Consider the following 13,029-nt stretch of genomic DNA (forward strand, 5'->3'; position numbering starts at 1 on the left):
AATTCCGAAACTCGGAAACTCCAAAACTCGGAAACTCCAAAACTCCGAACCTCCAAAATCTCCAAAACTCCACAACCCCGAATCTCCAAAACTCCGAAAACTCCAAAATTCCATACCTCCAAAATCCAAACTTCTAAAAGTCCAAAACTACAAAACTACAAAATTCTGGAACAACAAAACCCCGAATCTCCAAAAATCCATACCTCCAAAACTCCGAAACTCCAAAACTCCAAAACTCCAAAAGTGCAAAAATCCAAAACTCCAAAACTCAAAAATCCAAAACTCGGAAACTCCAAAACTCCGAACCTCCAAAACTCCAAAACTCCACAACCCCTCAAAACTCAAAACCTCCAAAAATCCAAAACACCAAAACTCCAATGCTTTAAAAATCCAAAACTCCAAAAATGCAAAACACCAAAAATCGAAAACTTAAAAACTCCAAAACTCCACAAATCCGAAACTCCAAAACTCCGAAACTCACAAATTCCGAAACTCCGCAACCCCGAATCTCCAAAACTCTGAAACTCCAAAACTCCGAAACTCCAAAAAACAGAACTCCAAAACTCCAAAGCTCTAAAACTCCAAATGTCCAATAATCCGAAACTCCGAAAGTCCAAAACTCCAAAAATCCAATACTCCAAAAATCCAAAACTCCAAAAATCCAAAACTCGAAAACTCCAAAACTGCAAAAATCCAAAACTCCAAAATTGCGAAACTCGGAAACTCCAAAACTCCGAACCTCCAAAATCTCCAAAACTCCACAACCCCGAATCTCCAAAACTCCGAAAATCCAAAAATCCATACCTCCAAATCCAAACTTCTAAAACTCCAAAACTACAAAACTACAAAATTCTGGAACAACAACACTCCGAATCTCCAAAAATCCATACCTCCAAAACTCCAAAAATCCATAACTCCGAAACTCCAAAACTCCAAAAGTGCAAAAATACAAAACTCCAAAACTCAAAAACTCCGAAACTCCAAAAATCCAAAACTCCAAAGCTCCAAAACTCCGAAACTCCGAAAATCCAAAACACCAAATCTCCAAAACTCTGAAACTCCAAAACTCCAAAACTACAAAATTACGAAACTCCAAAACTGCAAAAATCCAAAACTCCAAAATTCCGAAACTCGGAAACTCCAAAACTCCGAAACTCCGAAACTCCGAAAATCCAGAACTCCAAAACTCCAAAGCTCTAAAACTCCAGACGTCCAATAATCCGAAACTCCGAAAGTCCAAAACTCCAAACATCCAAAACTCCAAAAATCCAAAACTTAAAATTCGAAACTCCAAAACTCCAAAACTCCGAAACTGCAAAACTCCAAAACTCCGAAACTCCAAAATTCCGAAACTCCAAAACTCCGAAACTCCGAAAATCCGGAACTCCAAAACTCCAAAACTCCAAAAATCCAAAACTCCAAAATTCCGAAACTCGGAAACCACAAAACTCGGAAACTCCAAAACTCCGAACCTCCAAAATCTCCAAAGCTCCACAACCCCGAATCTCCAAAACTCTGAAACTCCAAAAATCCATACCTCCAAAATCCAAAATTCTAAAACTCCAAAACTACAAAACTGCAAAATATTGGAAAAACAAAACCCCAAATCTCCAAAAATCCATACCTCCAAAACTCCAAGAATCCAAAACTCCGAAACTCCAAAACTCCAAAAGTGCAAAAATCCAAAACTCCAAAGCTCTAAAACTCCAAAAGTCCAATAATCCGAAACTCGAAAGTCCAAAACTGCAAAAATCCAAAACTCCAGATTCCGAAACTCGGAAACTCCAAAACTCGGAAACTCCAAAACTCCGAACCTCCAAAATCTCCAAAACTCCACAACCCCGAATCTCCAAAACTCCGAAAACTCCAAAATTCCATACCTCTAAAATCCAAACTTCTAAAAGTCCAAAACTACAAAACTACAAAATTCTGGAACAACAAAACCCCGAATCTCCAAAAATCCATACCTCCAAAACTCCGAAACTCCAAAACTCCAAAAGTGCAAAAATCCAAAACTCCAAAACTCACAAATCCAAAACTCGGAAACTCCAAAACTCGGAAAGTCCAAAACTCCGAACCTCCAAAATCTCCAAAACTCCACAACCCCGAATCTCCAAAACTCCGAAAACTCCAAAATTCCATACCTCCAAAATCCAAACTTCTCAAACTCCAAAACTACAAAACTACAAAATTCTGGAACAACAAAATCCGAATCTCCAAAAATCCATACCTCCAAAACTCCGAAACTCCAAAACTCCAAAAGTGCAAAAATCCAAAACTCCAAAACTCAAAAACTCCAAAACTCCAAAAATCCAAAACTCCAAAACTGCAAAACTCCGAAACTCCGAAAATCCAAAACACCAAAACTCCAAAACTCTGAAACTCCAAAACTCCAAAACTACAAAATTACGAAACTCCAAAACTGCAAAAATCCAGAACTCCAAAACTCCAAAGCTCTAAAACTCCAGATGTCCAATAATCCGAAACTCCGAAAGTCCAAAACTCCAAACATCCAAAACTCCAAAAATCCAAAACTTAAAATTCGAAACTCCAAAACTCCAAAACTCCGAAACTGCAAAACTCCAAAACTCCGAAACTCCAAAATTCCGAAACTCCAAAACTCCGAAACTCCGAAAATCCGGAACTCCAAAACTCCAAAACTCCAAAAATCCAAAACTCCAAAATTCCGAAACTCGGAAACCACAAAACTCAGAAACTCCAAAACTCCGAACCTCCAAAATCTCCAAAGCTCCACAACCCCGAATCTCCAAAACTCTGAAACTCCAAAAATCCATACCTCCAGAATCCAAAATTCTAAAACTGCAAAACTACAAAACTACAAAATATTGGAAAAACAAAACCCCAAATCTCCAAAAATCCATACCTCCAAAACTCCAAGAATCCAAAACTCCGAAACTCCAAAACTCCAAAAGTGCAAAAATCCAAAACTCCAAAGCTCTAAAACTGCAAAAATAGAAAACTTAAAAACTCCAAAAATCGAAAAATCCGAAGCTCCAAAAATTCCGAAACTCGGAAACTCCAAAACTCTGAACCTCCAAAATCTCCAAAGCTCCACAACCCCGAATCTCCAAAACTCTGAAACTCCAAAAATCCATACCTCCAAAATCCAAAATTCTAAAACTCCAAAACTACAAAACTACAAAATATTGGAAAAACAAAACCCCAAATCTCCAAAAATCCATACCTCCAAAACTCCAAGAATCCAAAACTCCGAAACTCCAAAACTCCAAAAGTGCAAAAATCCAAAACTCCAAAGCTCTAAAACTCCAAAAGTCCAATAATCCGAAACTCGAAAGTCCAAAACTCCAAAAATCCAAGACTCCAAAAATCCAGAACTCCAAAAATTCAAAACTCGAAAACTCCAAAACTGCAAAAATCCAAAACTCCAAAATTCCGAAACTCGGAAACTCCAAAACTCGGAAACTCCAAAACTCCCAACCTCCAAAATCTCTAAAACTCCACAACCCCGAATCTCCAAAACTCCGAAAACTCCAAAATTCCATACCTCCAAAATCCAAACTTCTAAAAGTCCAAAACTACAAAATTCTGGAACAACAAAACCCCGAATCTCCAAAAATCCATACCTCCAAAACTCCGAAACTCCAAAACTCCAAAAGTGCAAAAATCCAAAACTCCAAAACTCACAAATCCAAAACTCGGAAACTCCAAAACTCGGAAACTCCAAAACTCCGAACCTCCAAAATCTCGAAAACTCCACAACCCCGAATCTCCAAAACTCCGAAAACTCCAAAATTCCATACCTCCAAAATCCAAACTTCTCAAACTCCAAAACTACAAAACTACAAAATTCTGGAACAACAAAATCCGAATCTCCATAAATCCATACCTCCAAAACTCCGAAACTCCAAAACTCCAAAAGTGCAAAAATCCAAAACTCCAAAACTCAAAAACTCCAAAACTCCAAAAATCCAAAACTCCAAAACTCCAAAACTCCGAAACTCCGAAAATCCAAAACACCAAAACTCCAAAACTCTGAAACTCCAAAACTCCAAAACTACAAAATTACGAAACTCCAAAACTGCAAAAATCCAGAACTCCAAAACTCCAAAGCTCTAAAACTCCAGACGTCCAAAACTCCAAAAATCCAAAACTTAAAATTCGAAACTCCAAAACTCCGAAACTGCAAAACTCGAGAACTCCGAAACTCCAAAATTCCGAAACTCCTAAACTCCGAAACTCCGAAAATCCGGAACTCCAAAACTCCAAAACTCCAAAGCTCTAAAACTCCAAAACTCCAAATCTCCAAAAATCCAAAACTCCAAAATTCCGAAACTCGGAAACTCCAAAACTCGGAAACTCCAAAACTCCGCACCTCCAAAACTCCACAACCCCTCAAAACTCAAAACCTCCAAAAATCCAAAACACCAAAACTCCAATGCTTTAAAAATCCAAAACTCCAAAAATGCAAAACTCCAAAAATCGAAAACTTAAAAACTCCAAAACTCCACAAATCCGAAACTCCAAAACTCCGAAACTCACAAATTCCGAAACTCCGCAACCCCGAATCTCCAAAACTCTGAAACTCCAAAACTCCGAAACTCCAAAAAACAGAACTCCAAAACTCCAAAGCTCTAAAACTCCAAATGTCCAATAATCCGAAACTCCAAAAGTCCAAAACTCCAAAAATCCAATACTCCAAAAATCCAAAACTCCAAAAATCCAAAACTCGAAAACTCGAAAACTGCAAAAATCCAAAACTCCAAAATTCCGAAACTCGGAAACTCCAAAACTCCGAACCTCCAAAATCTCCAAAACTCCACAACCCCGAATCTCCAAAACTCCGAAAATCCAAAAATCCATACCTCCAAATCCAAACTTCTAAAACTCCAAAACTACAAAACTACAAAATTCTGGAACACTCCGAATCTCCAAAAATCCATACCTCCAAAACTCCAAAAATCCATAACTCCGAAACTCCAAAACTCCAAAAGTGCAAAAATACAAAACTCCAAAACTCAAAAACTCCGAAACTCCAAAAATCCAAAACTCCAAAGCTCCAAAACTCCGAAACTCCGAAAATCCAAAACACCAAAACTCCAAAACTCTGAAACTCCAAAACTCCAAAACTCCAAAACTCCAAAACTACAAAATTACGAAACTCCAAAACTGCAAAAATCCAAAACTCCAAAATTCCGAAACTCGGAAACTCCGAAACTCCGAAACTCCGAAAATCCAGAACTCCAAAACTCCAAAGCTCTAAAACTCCAGACGTCCAATAATCCGAAACTCCGAAAGTCCAAAACTCCAAACATCCAAAACTCCAAAAATCCAAAACTTAAAATTCGAAACTCCAAAACTCCAAAACTCCGAAACTGCAAAACTCCAAAACTCCGAAACTCCAAAATTCCGAAACTCCAAAACTCCGAAACTCCGAAAATCCGGAACTCCAAAACTCCAAAACTCCAAAAATCCAAAACTCCAAAATTCCGAAACTCGGAAACCACAAAACTCAGAAACTCCAAAACTCCGAACCTCCAAAATCTCCAAAGCTCCACAACCCCGAATCTCCAAAACTCTGAAACTCCAAAAATCCATACCTCCAGAATCCAAAATTCTAAAACTGCAAAACTACAAAACTACAAAATATTGGAAAAACAAAACCCCAAATCTCCAAAAATCCATACCTCCAAAACTCCAAGAATCCAAAACTCCGAAACTCCAAAACTCCAAAAGTGCAAAAATCCAAAACTCCAAAGCTCTAAAACTCCAAAAATAGAAAACTTAAAAACTCCAAAAATCGAAAAATCCGAAGCTCCAAAAATTCCGAAACTCGGAAACTCCAAAACTCTGAACCTCCAAAATCTCCAAAGCTCCACAACCCCGAATCTCCAAAACTCTGAAACTCCAAAAATCCATACCTCCAAAATCCAAAATTCTAAAACTCCAAAACTACAAAACTACAAAATATTGGAAAAACAAAACCCCAAATCTCCAAAAATCCATACCTCCAAAACTCCAAGAATCCAAAACTCCGAAACTCCAAAACTCCAAAAGTGCAAAAATCCAAAACTCCAAAGCTCTAAAACTCCAAAAGTCCAATAATCCGAAACTCGAAAGTCCAAAACTCCAAAAATCCAAGACTCCAAAAATCCAGAACTCCAAAAATTCAAAACTCGAAAACTCCAAAACTGCAAAAATCCAAAACTCCAAAATTCCGAAACTCGGAAACTCCAAAACTCGGAAACTCCAAAACTCCGAACCTCCAAAATCTCTAAAACTCCACAACCCCGAATCTCCAAAACTCCGAAAACTCCAAAATTCCATACCTCCAAAATCCAAACTTCTAAAAGTCCAAAACTACAAAACTACAAAATTCTGGAACAACAAAACCCCGAATCTCCAAAAATCCATACCTCCAAAACTCCGAAACTCCAAAAGTGCAAAAATCCAAAACTCCAAAACTCACAAATCCAAAACTCGGAAACTCCAAAACTCGGAAACTCCAAAACTCGGAAACTCCAAAACTCCGAACCTCCAAAATCTCCAAAACTCCACAACCCCGAATCTCCAAAACTCCGAAAACTCCAAAATTCCATACCTCCAAAATCCAAACTTCTCAAACTCCAAAACTACAAAACTACAAAATTCTGGAACAAAATCCGAATCTCCAAAAATCCATACCTCCAAAACTCCGAAACTTCAAAACTCCAAAAGTGGAAAAATCCAAAACTCCAAAACTCAAAAACTCCAAAACTCCAAAAATCCAAAACTCCAAAACTCCAAAACTCCGAAACTCTGAAAATCCAAAACAACAAAACTCCAATACTCTGAAACTCCAAAACTCCAAAACTACAAAATTACGAAACTCCAAAACTGCAAAAATCCAGAACTCCAAAACTCCAAAGCTCTAAAACTCCAGACGTCCAATAATCCGAAACTCCGAAAGTCCAAAACTCCAAACATCCAAAACTCCAAAAATCCAAAACTTAAAATTCGAAACTCCAAAACTCCGAAACTGCAAAACTCGAGAACTCCGAAACTCCAAAATTCCGGAACTCCTAAACTCCGAAACTCCGAAAATCCGGAACTCCAAAATTCCGAAACTCGGAAACCACAAAACTCAGAAACTCCAAAACTCCGAACCTCCAAAATCTCCAAAGCTCCACAACCCCGAATCTCCAAAACTCTGAAACTCCAAAAATCCATACCTCCAGAATCCAAAATTCTAAAACTCCAAAACTACAAAACTACAAAATATTGGAAAAACAAAACCCCAAATCTCCAAAAATCCATACCTCCAAAACTCCAAGAATCCAAAACTCCGAAACTCCAAAACTCCAAAAGTGCAAAAATCCAAAACTCCAAAGCTCTAAAACTCCAAAAATAGAAAACTTAAAAACTCCAAAAATCGAAAAATCCGAAGCTCCAAAAATTCCGAAACTCGGAAACTCCAAAACTCGGAAACTCCAAAACTCCGAACCTCCAAAATCTCCAAAACTCCACAACCCCGAATCTCCAAAACTCCGAAAACTCCAAAATTCCATACCTCCAAAATCCAAACTTCTCAAACTCCAAAACTACAAAACTACAAAATTCTGGAACAAAATCCGAATCTCCAAAAATCCATACCTCCAAAACTCCGAAACTCCAAAACTCCAAAAGTGGAAAAATCCAAAACTCCAAAACTCAAAAACTCCAAAACTCCAAAAATCCAAAACTCCAAAACTCCAAAACTCCGAAACTCTGAAAATCCAAAACACCAAAACTCCAATACTCTGAAACTCCAAAACTCCAAAACTACAAAATTACGAAACTCCAAAACTGCAAAAATCCAGAACTCCAAAACTCCAAAACTCCAAAGCTCTAAAACTCCAGACGTCCAATAATCCGAAACTCCGAAAGTCCAAAACTCCAAACATCCAAAACTCCAAAAATCCAAAACTTAAAATTCGAAACTCCAAAACTCCGAAACTGCAAAACTCGAGAACTCCGAAACTCCAAAATTCCGGAACTCCTAAACTCCGAAACTCCGAAAATCCGGAACTCCAAAATTCCGAAACTCGGAAACCACAAAACTCAGAAACTCCAAAACTCCGAACCTCCAAAATCTCCAAAGCTCCACAACCCCGAATCTCCAAAACTCTGAAACTCCAAAAATCCATACCTCCAGAATCCAAAATTCTAAAACTCCAAAACTACAAAACTACAAAATATTGGAAAAACAAAACCCCAAATCTCCAAAAATCCATACCTCCAAAACTCCAAGAATCCAAAACTCCGAAACTCCAAAACTCCAAAAGTGCAAAAATCCAAAACTCCAAAGCTCTAAAACTCCAAAAATAGAAAACTTAAAAACTCCAAAAATCGAAAAATCCGAAGCTCCAAAAATTCCGAAACTCGGAAACTCCAAAACTCGGAAACTCCAAAACTCCGAACCTCCAAAATCTCCAAAACTCCACAACCCCGAATCTCCAAAACTCCGAAAACTCCAAAATTCCATACCTCCAAAATCCAAACTTCTAAATGTCCAAAACTACAAAACTACAAAATTCTGGAACAACAAAACCCCGAATCTCCAAAAATCCATACCTCCAAAACTCCGAAACTCCAAAACTCCAAAAGTGCAAAAATCCAAAACTCCAAAACTCAAAAATCCAAAACTCGGAAACTCCAAAACTCCGAACCTCCAAAACTCCAAAACTCCACAACCCCTCAAAACTCAAAACCTCCAAAAATCCAAAACACCAAAACTCCAATGCTTTAAAAATCCAAAACTCCAAAAATGCAAAACACCAAAAATCGAAAACTTAAAAACTCCAAAACTCCACAAATCCGAAACTCCAAAACTCCGAAACTCACAAATTCCGAAACTCCGCAACCCCGAATCTCCAAAACTCTGAAACTCCAAAACTCCGAAACTCCAAAAAACAGAACTCCAAAACTCCAAAGCTCTAAAACTCCAAATGTCCAATAATCCGAAACTCCGAAAGTCCGAAACTCCAAAAATCCAATACTCCAAAAATCCAAAACTCCAAAAATCCAAAACTCGAAAACTCCAAAACTGCAAAAATCCAAAACTCCAAAATTGGGAAACTCGGAAACTCCAAAACTCCGAACCTCCAAAATCTCCAAAACTCCACAACCCCGAATCTCCAAAACTCCGAAAATCCAAAAATCCATACCTCCAAATCCAAACTTCTAAAACTCCAAAACTACAAAACTACAAAATTCTGGAACAACAACACTCCGAATCTCCAAAAATCCATACCTCCAAAACTCCAAAAATCCATAACTCCGAAACTCCAAAACTCCAAAAGTGCAAAAATACAAAACTCCAAAACTCAAAAACTCCGAAACTCCAAAAATCCAAAACTCCAAAGCTCCAAAACTCCGAAACTCCGAAAATCCAAAACACCAAATCTCCAAAACTCTGAAACTCCAAAACTCCAAAACTACAAAATTACGAAACTCCAAAACTGCAAAAATCCAAAACTCCAAAATTCCGAAACTCGGAAACTCCAAAACTCCGAAACTCCGAAACTCCGAAAATCCAGAACTCCAAAACTCCAAAGCTCTAAAACTCCAGACGTCCAATAATCCGAAACTCCGAAAGTCCAAAACTCCAAACATCCAAAACTCCAAAAATCCAAAACTTAAAATTCGAAACTCCAAAACTCCAAAACTCCGAAACTGCAAAACTCCAAAACTCCGAAACTCCAAAATTCCGAAACTCCAAAACTCCGAAACTCCGAAAATCCGGAACTCCAAAACTCCAAAACTCCAAAAATCCAAAACTCCAAAATTCCGAAACTCGGAAACCACAAAACTCGGAAACTCCAAAACTCCGAACCTCCAAAATCTCCAAAGCTCCACAACCCCGAATCTCCAAAACTCTGAAACTCCAAAAATCCATACCTCCAAAATCCAAAATTCTAAAACTCCAAAACTACAAAACTACAAAATATTGGAAAAACAAAACCCCAAATCTCCAAAAATCCATACCTCCAAAACTCCAAGAATCCAAAACTCCGAAACTCCAAAACTCCAAAAGTGCAAAAATCCAAAACTCCAAAGCTCTAAAACTCCAAAAGTCCAATAATCCGAAACTCGAAAGTCCAAAACTGCAAAAATCCAAAACTCCAGATTCCGAAACTCGGAAACTCCAAAACTCAGAAACTCCAAAACTCCGAACCTCCAAAATCTCCAAAACTCCACAACCCCGAATCTCCAAAACTCCGAAAACTCCAAAATTCCATACCTCCAAAATCCAAACTTCTAAAAGTCCAAAACTACAAAACTACAAAATTCTGGAACAACAAAACCCCGAATCTCCAAAAATCCATACCTCCAAAACTCCGAAACTCCAAAACTCCAAAAGTGCAAAAATCCAAAACTCCAAAACTCACAAATCCAAAACTCGGAAACTCCAAAACTCGGAAAGTCCAAAACTCCGAACCTCCAAAATCTCCAAAACTCCACAACCCCGAATCTCCAAAACTCCGAAAACTCCAAAATTCCATACCTCCAAAATCCAAACTTCTCAAACTCCAAAACTACAAAACTACAAAATTCTGGAACAACAAAATCCGAATCTCCAAAAATCCATACCTCCAAAACTCCAAAAGTGCAAAAATCCAAAACTCCAAAACTCAAAAACTCCAAAACTCCAAAACTCCAAAAATCCAAAACTCCAAAACTGCAAAACTCCGAAACTCCGAAAATCCAAAACACCAAAACTCCAAAACTCTGAAACTCCAAAACTCCAAAACTACAAAATTACGAAACTCCAAAACTGCAAAAATCCAGAACTCCAAAACTCCAAAGCTCTAAAACTCCAGATGTCCAATAATCCGAAACTCCGAAAGTCCAAAACTCCAAACATCCAAAACTCCAAAAATCCAAAACTTAAAATTCGAAACTCCAAAACTCCGAAACTGCAAAACTCGAGAACTCCGAAACTCCAAAATTCCGAAACTCCTAAACTCCGAAACTCCGAAAATCCGGAACTCCAAAACTCCAAAACTCCAAAGCTCTAAAACTCCAAAACTCCAAATCTCCAAAAATCCAAAACTCCAAAATTCCGAAACTCGGAAACTCCAAAACTCGGAAACTCCAAAACTCCGAACCTCCAAAACTCCACAACCCCTCAAAACTCAAAACCTCCAAAAATCCAAAACACCAAAACTCCAATGCTTTAAAAATCCAAAACTCCAAAAATGCAAAACTCCAAAAATCGAAAACTTAAAAACTCCAAAACTCCACAAATCCGAAACTCCAAAACTCCGAAACTCACAAATTCCGAAACTCCGCAACCCCGAATCTCCAAAACTCTGAAACTCCAAAACTCCGAAACTCCAAAAAACAGAACTCCAAAACTCCAAAGCTCTAAAACTCCAAATCTCCAATAATCCGAAACTCTGAAAGTCCAAAACTCCAAAAATCCAATACTACAAAAATCCAAAACTCCAAAAATCCAAAACTCGAAAACTCCAAAACTGCAAAAATCCAAAACTCCAAAATTCCGAAACTCGGAAACTCCAAAACTCCGAACCTCCAAAATCTCCAAAACTCCACAACCCCGAATCTCCAAAACTCCGAAAATCCAAAAATCCATACCTCCAAATCCAAACTTCTAAAACTCCAAAACTACAAAACTACAAAATTCTGGAACAACAACACCCCGAATCTCCAAAAATCCATACCTCCAAAACTCCAAAAATCCATAACTCCGAAACTCCAAAACTCCAAAAGTGCAAAAATACAAAACTCCAAAACTCAAAAACTCCGAAACTCCAAAAATCCAAAACTCCAAAGCTCCAAAACTCCCAAACTCCGAAAATCCAAAACACCAAAACTCCAAAACTCCAAAGCTCCAAAACTCCGAAACTCCGAAAATCCAAAACACCAAAACTCCAAAACTCTGAAACTCCAAAACTCCAAAACTCCAAAACTCCAAAACTACAAAATTACAAAACTCCAAAACTGCAAAAATCCAAAACTCCAAAATTCCGAAACTCGGAAACTCCAAAACTCCGAAACTCCGAAACTCCGAAACTCCGAAAATCCAGAACTCCAAAACTCCAAAGCTCTAAAACTCCAGACGTCCAATAATCCGAAACTCCGAAAGTCCAAAACTCCAAACATCCAAAACTCCAAAAATCAAAAACTTAAAATTCGAAACTCCAAAACTCCAAAACTCCGAAACTCCAAAACTCCGAAACTCCGAAAATCCGGAACTCCAAAACTCCAAAACTCCAAAAATCCAAAACTCCAAAATTCCGAAACTCGGAAACCACAAAACTCGGAAACTCCAAAACTCCGAACCTCCAAAATCTCCAAAGCTCCACAACCCCGAATCTCCAAAACTCTGAAACTCCAAAAATCCATACCTCCAAAATCCAAAATTCTAAAACTCCAAAACTACAAAACTACAAAATATTGGAAAAACAAAACCCCAAATCTCCAAAAATCCATACCTCCAAAACTCCAAGAATCCAAAACTCCGAAACTCCAAAACTCCAAAAGTGCAAAAATCCAAAACTCCAAAGCTCTAAAACTCCAAAAGTCCAATAATCCGAAACTCGAAAGTCCAAAACTCCAAAAATCCAAGACTCCAAAAATCCAGAACTCCAAAAATTCAAAACTCGAAAACTCCAAAACTGCAAAAATCCAAAACTCCAAAATTCCGAAACTCGGAAACTCCAAAACTCGGAAACTCCAAAACTCCGAACCTCCAAAATCTCTAAAACTCCACAACCCCGAATCTCCAAAACTCCGAAAACTCCAAAATTCCATACCTCCAAAATCCAAACTTCTAAAAGTCCAAAACTACAAAATTCTGGAACAACAAAACCCCGAATCTCCAAAAATCCATACCTCCAAAACTCCGAAACTCCAAAACTCCAAAAGTGCAAAAATCCAAAACTCCAAAACTCACAAATCCAAAACTAGGAAACTCCAAAACTCGGAAACTCCAAAACTCCGAACCTCCAAAATCTCCAAAACTCCACAACCCCGAATCTCCAAAACTCCGAAAACTCCAAAATT

This window comes from Amblyomma mixtum, unplaced genomic scaffold (genome assembly GCF_055824585.1).
Source record: "Amblyomma mixtum isolate Tamu unplaced genomic scaffold, ASM5582458v1 scaffold_12, whole genome shotgun sequence".
NCBI lineage: Eukaryota > Metazoa > Arthropoda > Arachnida > Ixodida > Ixodidae > Amblyomma > Amblyomma mixtum.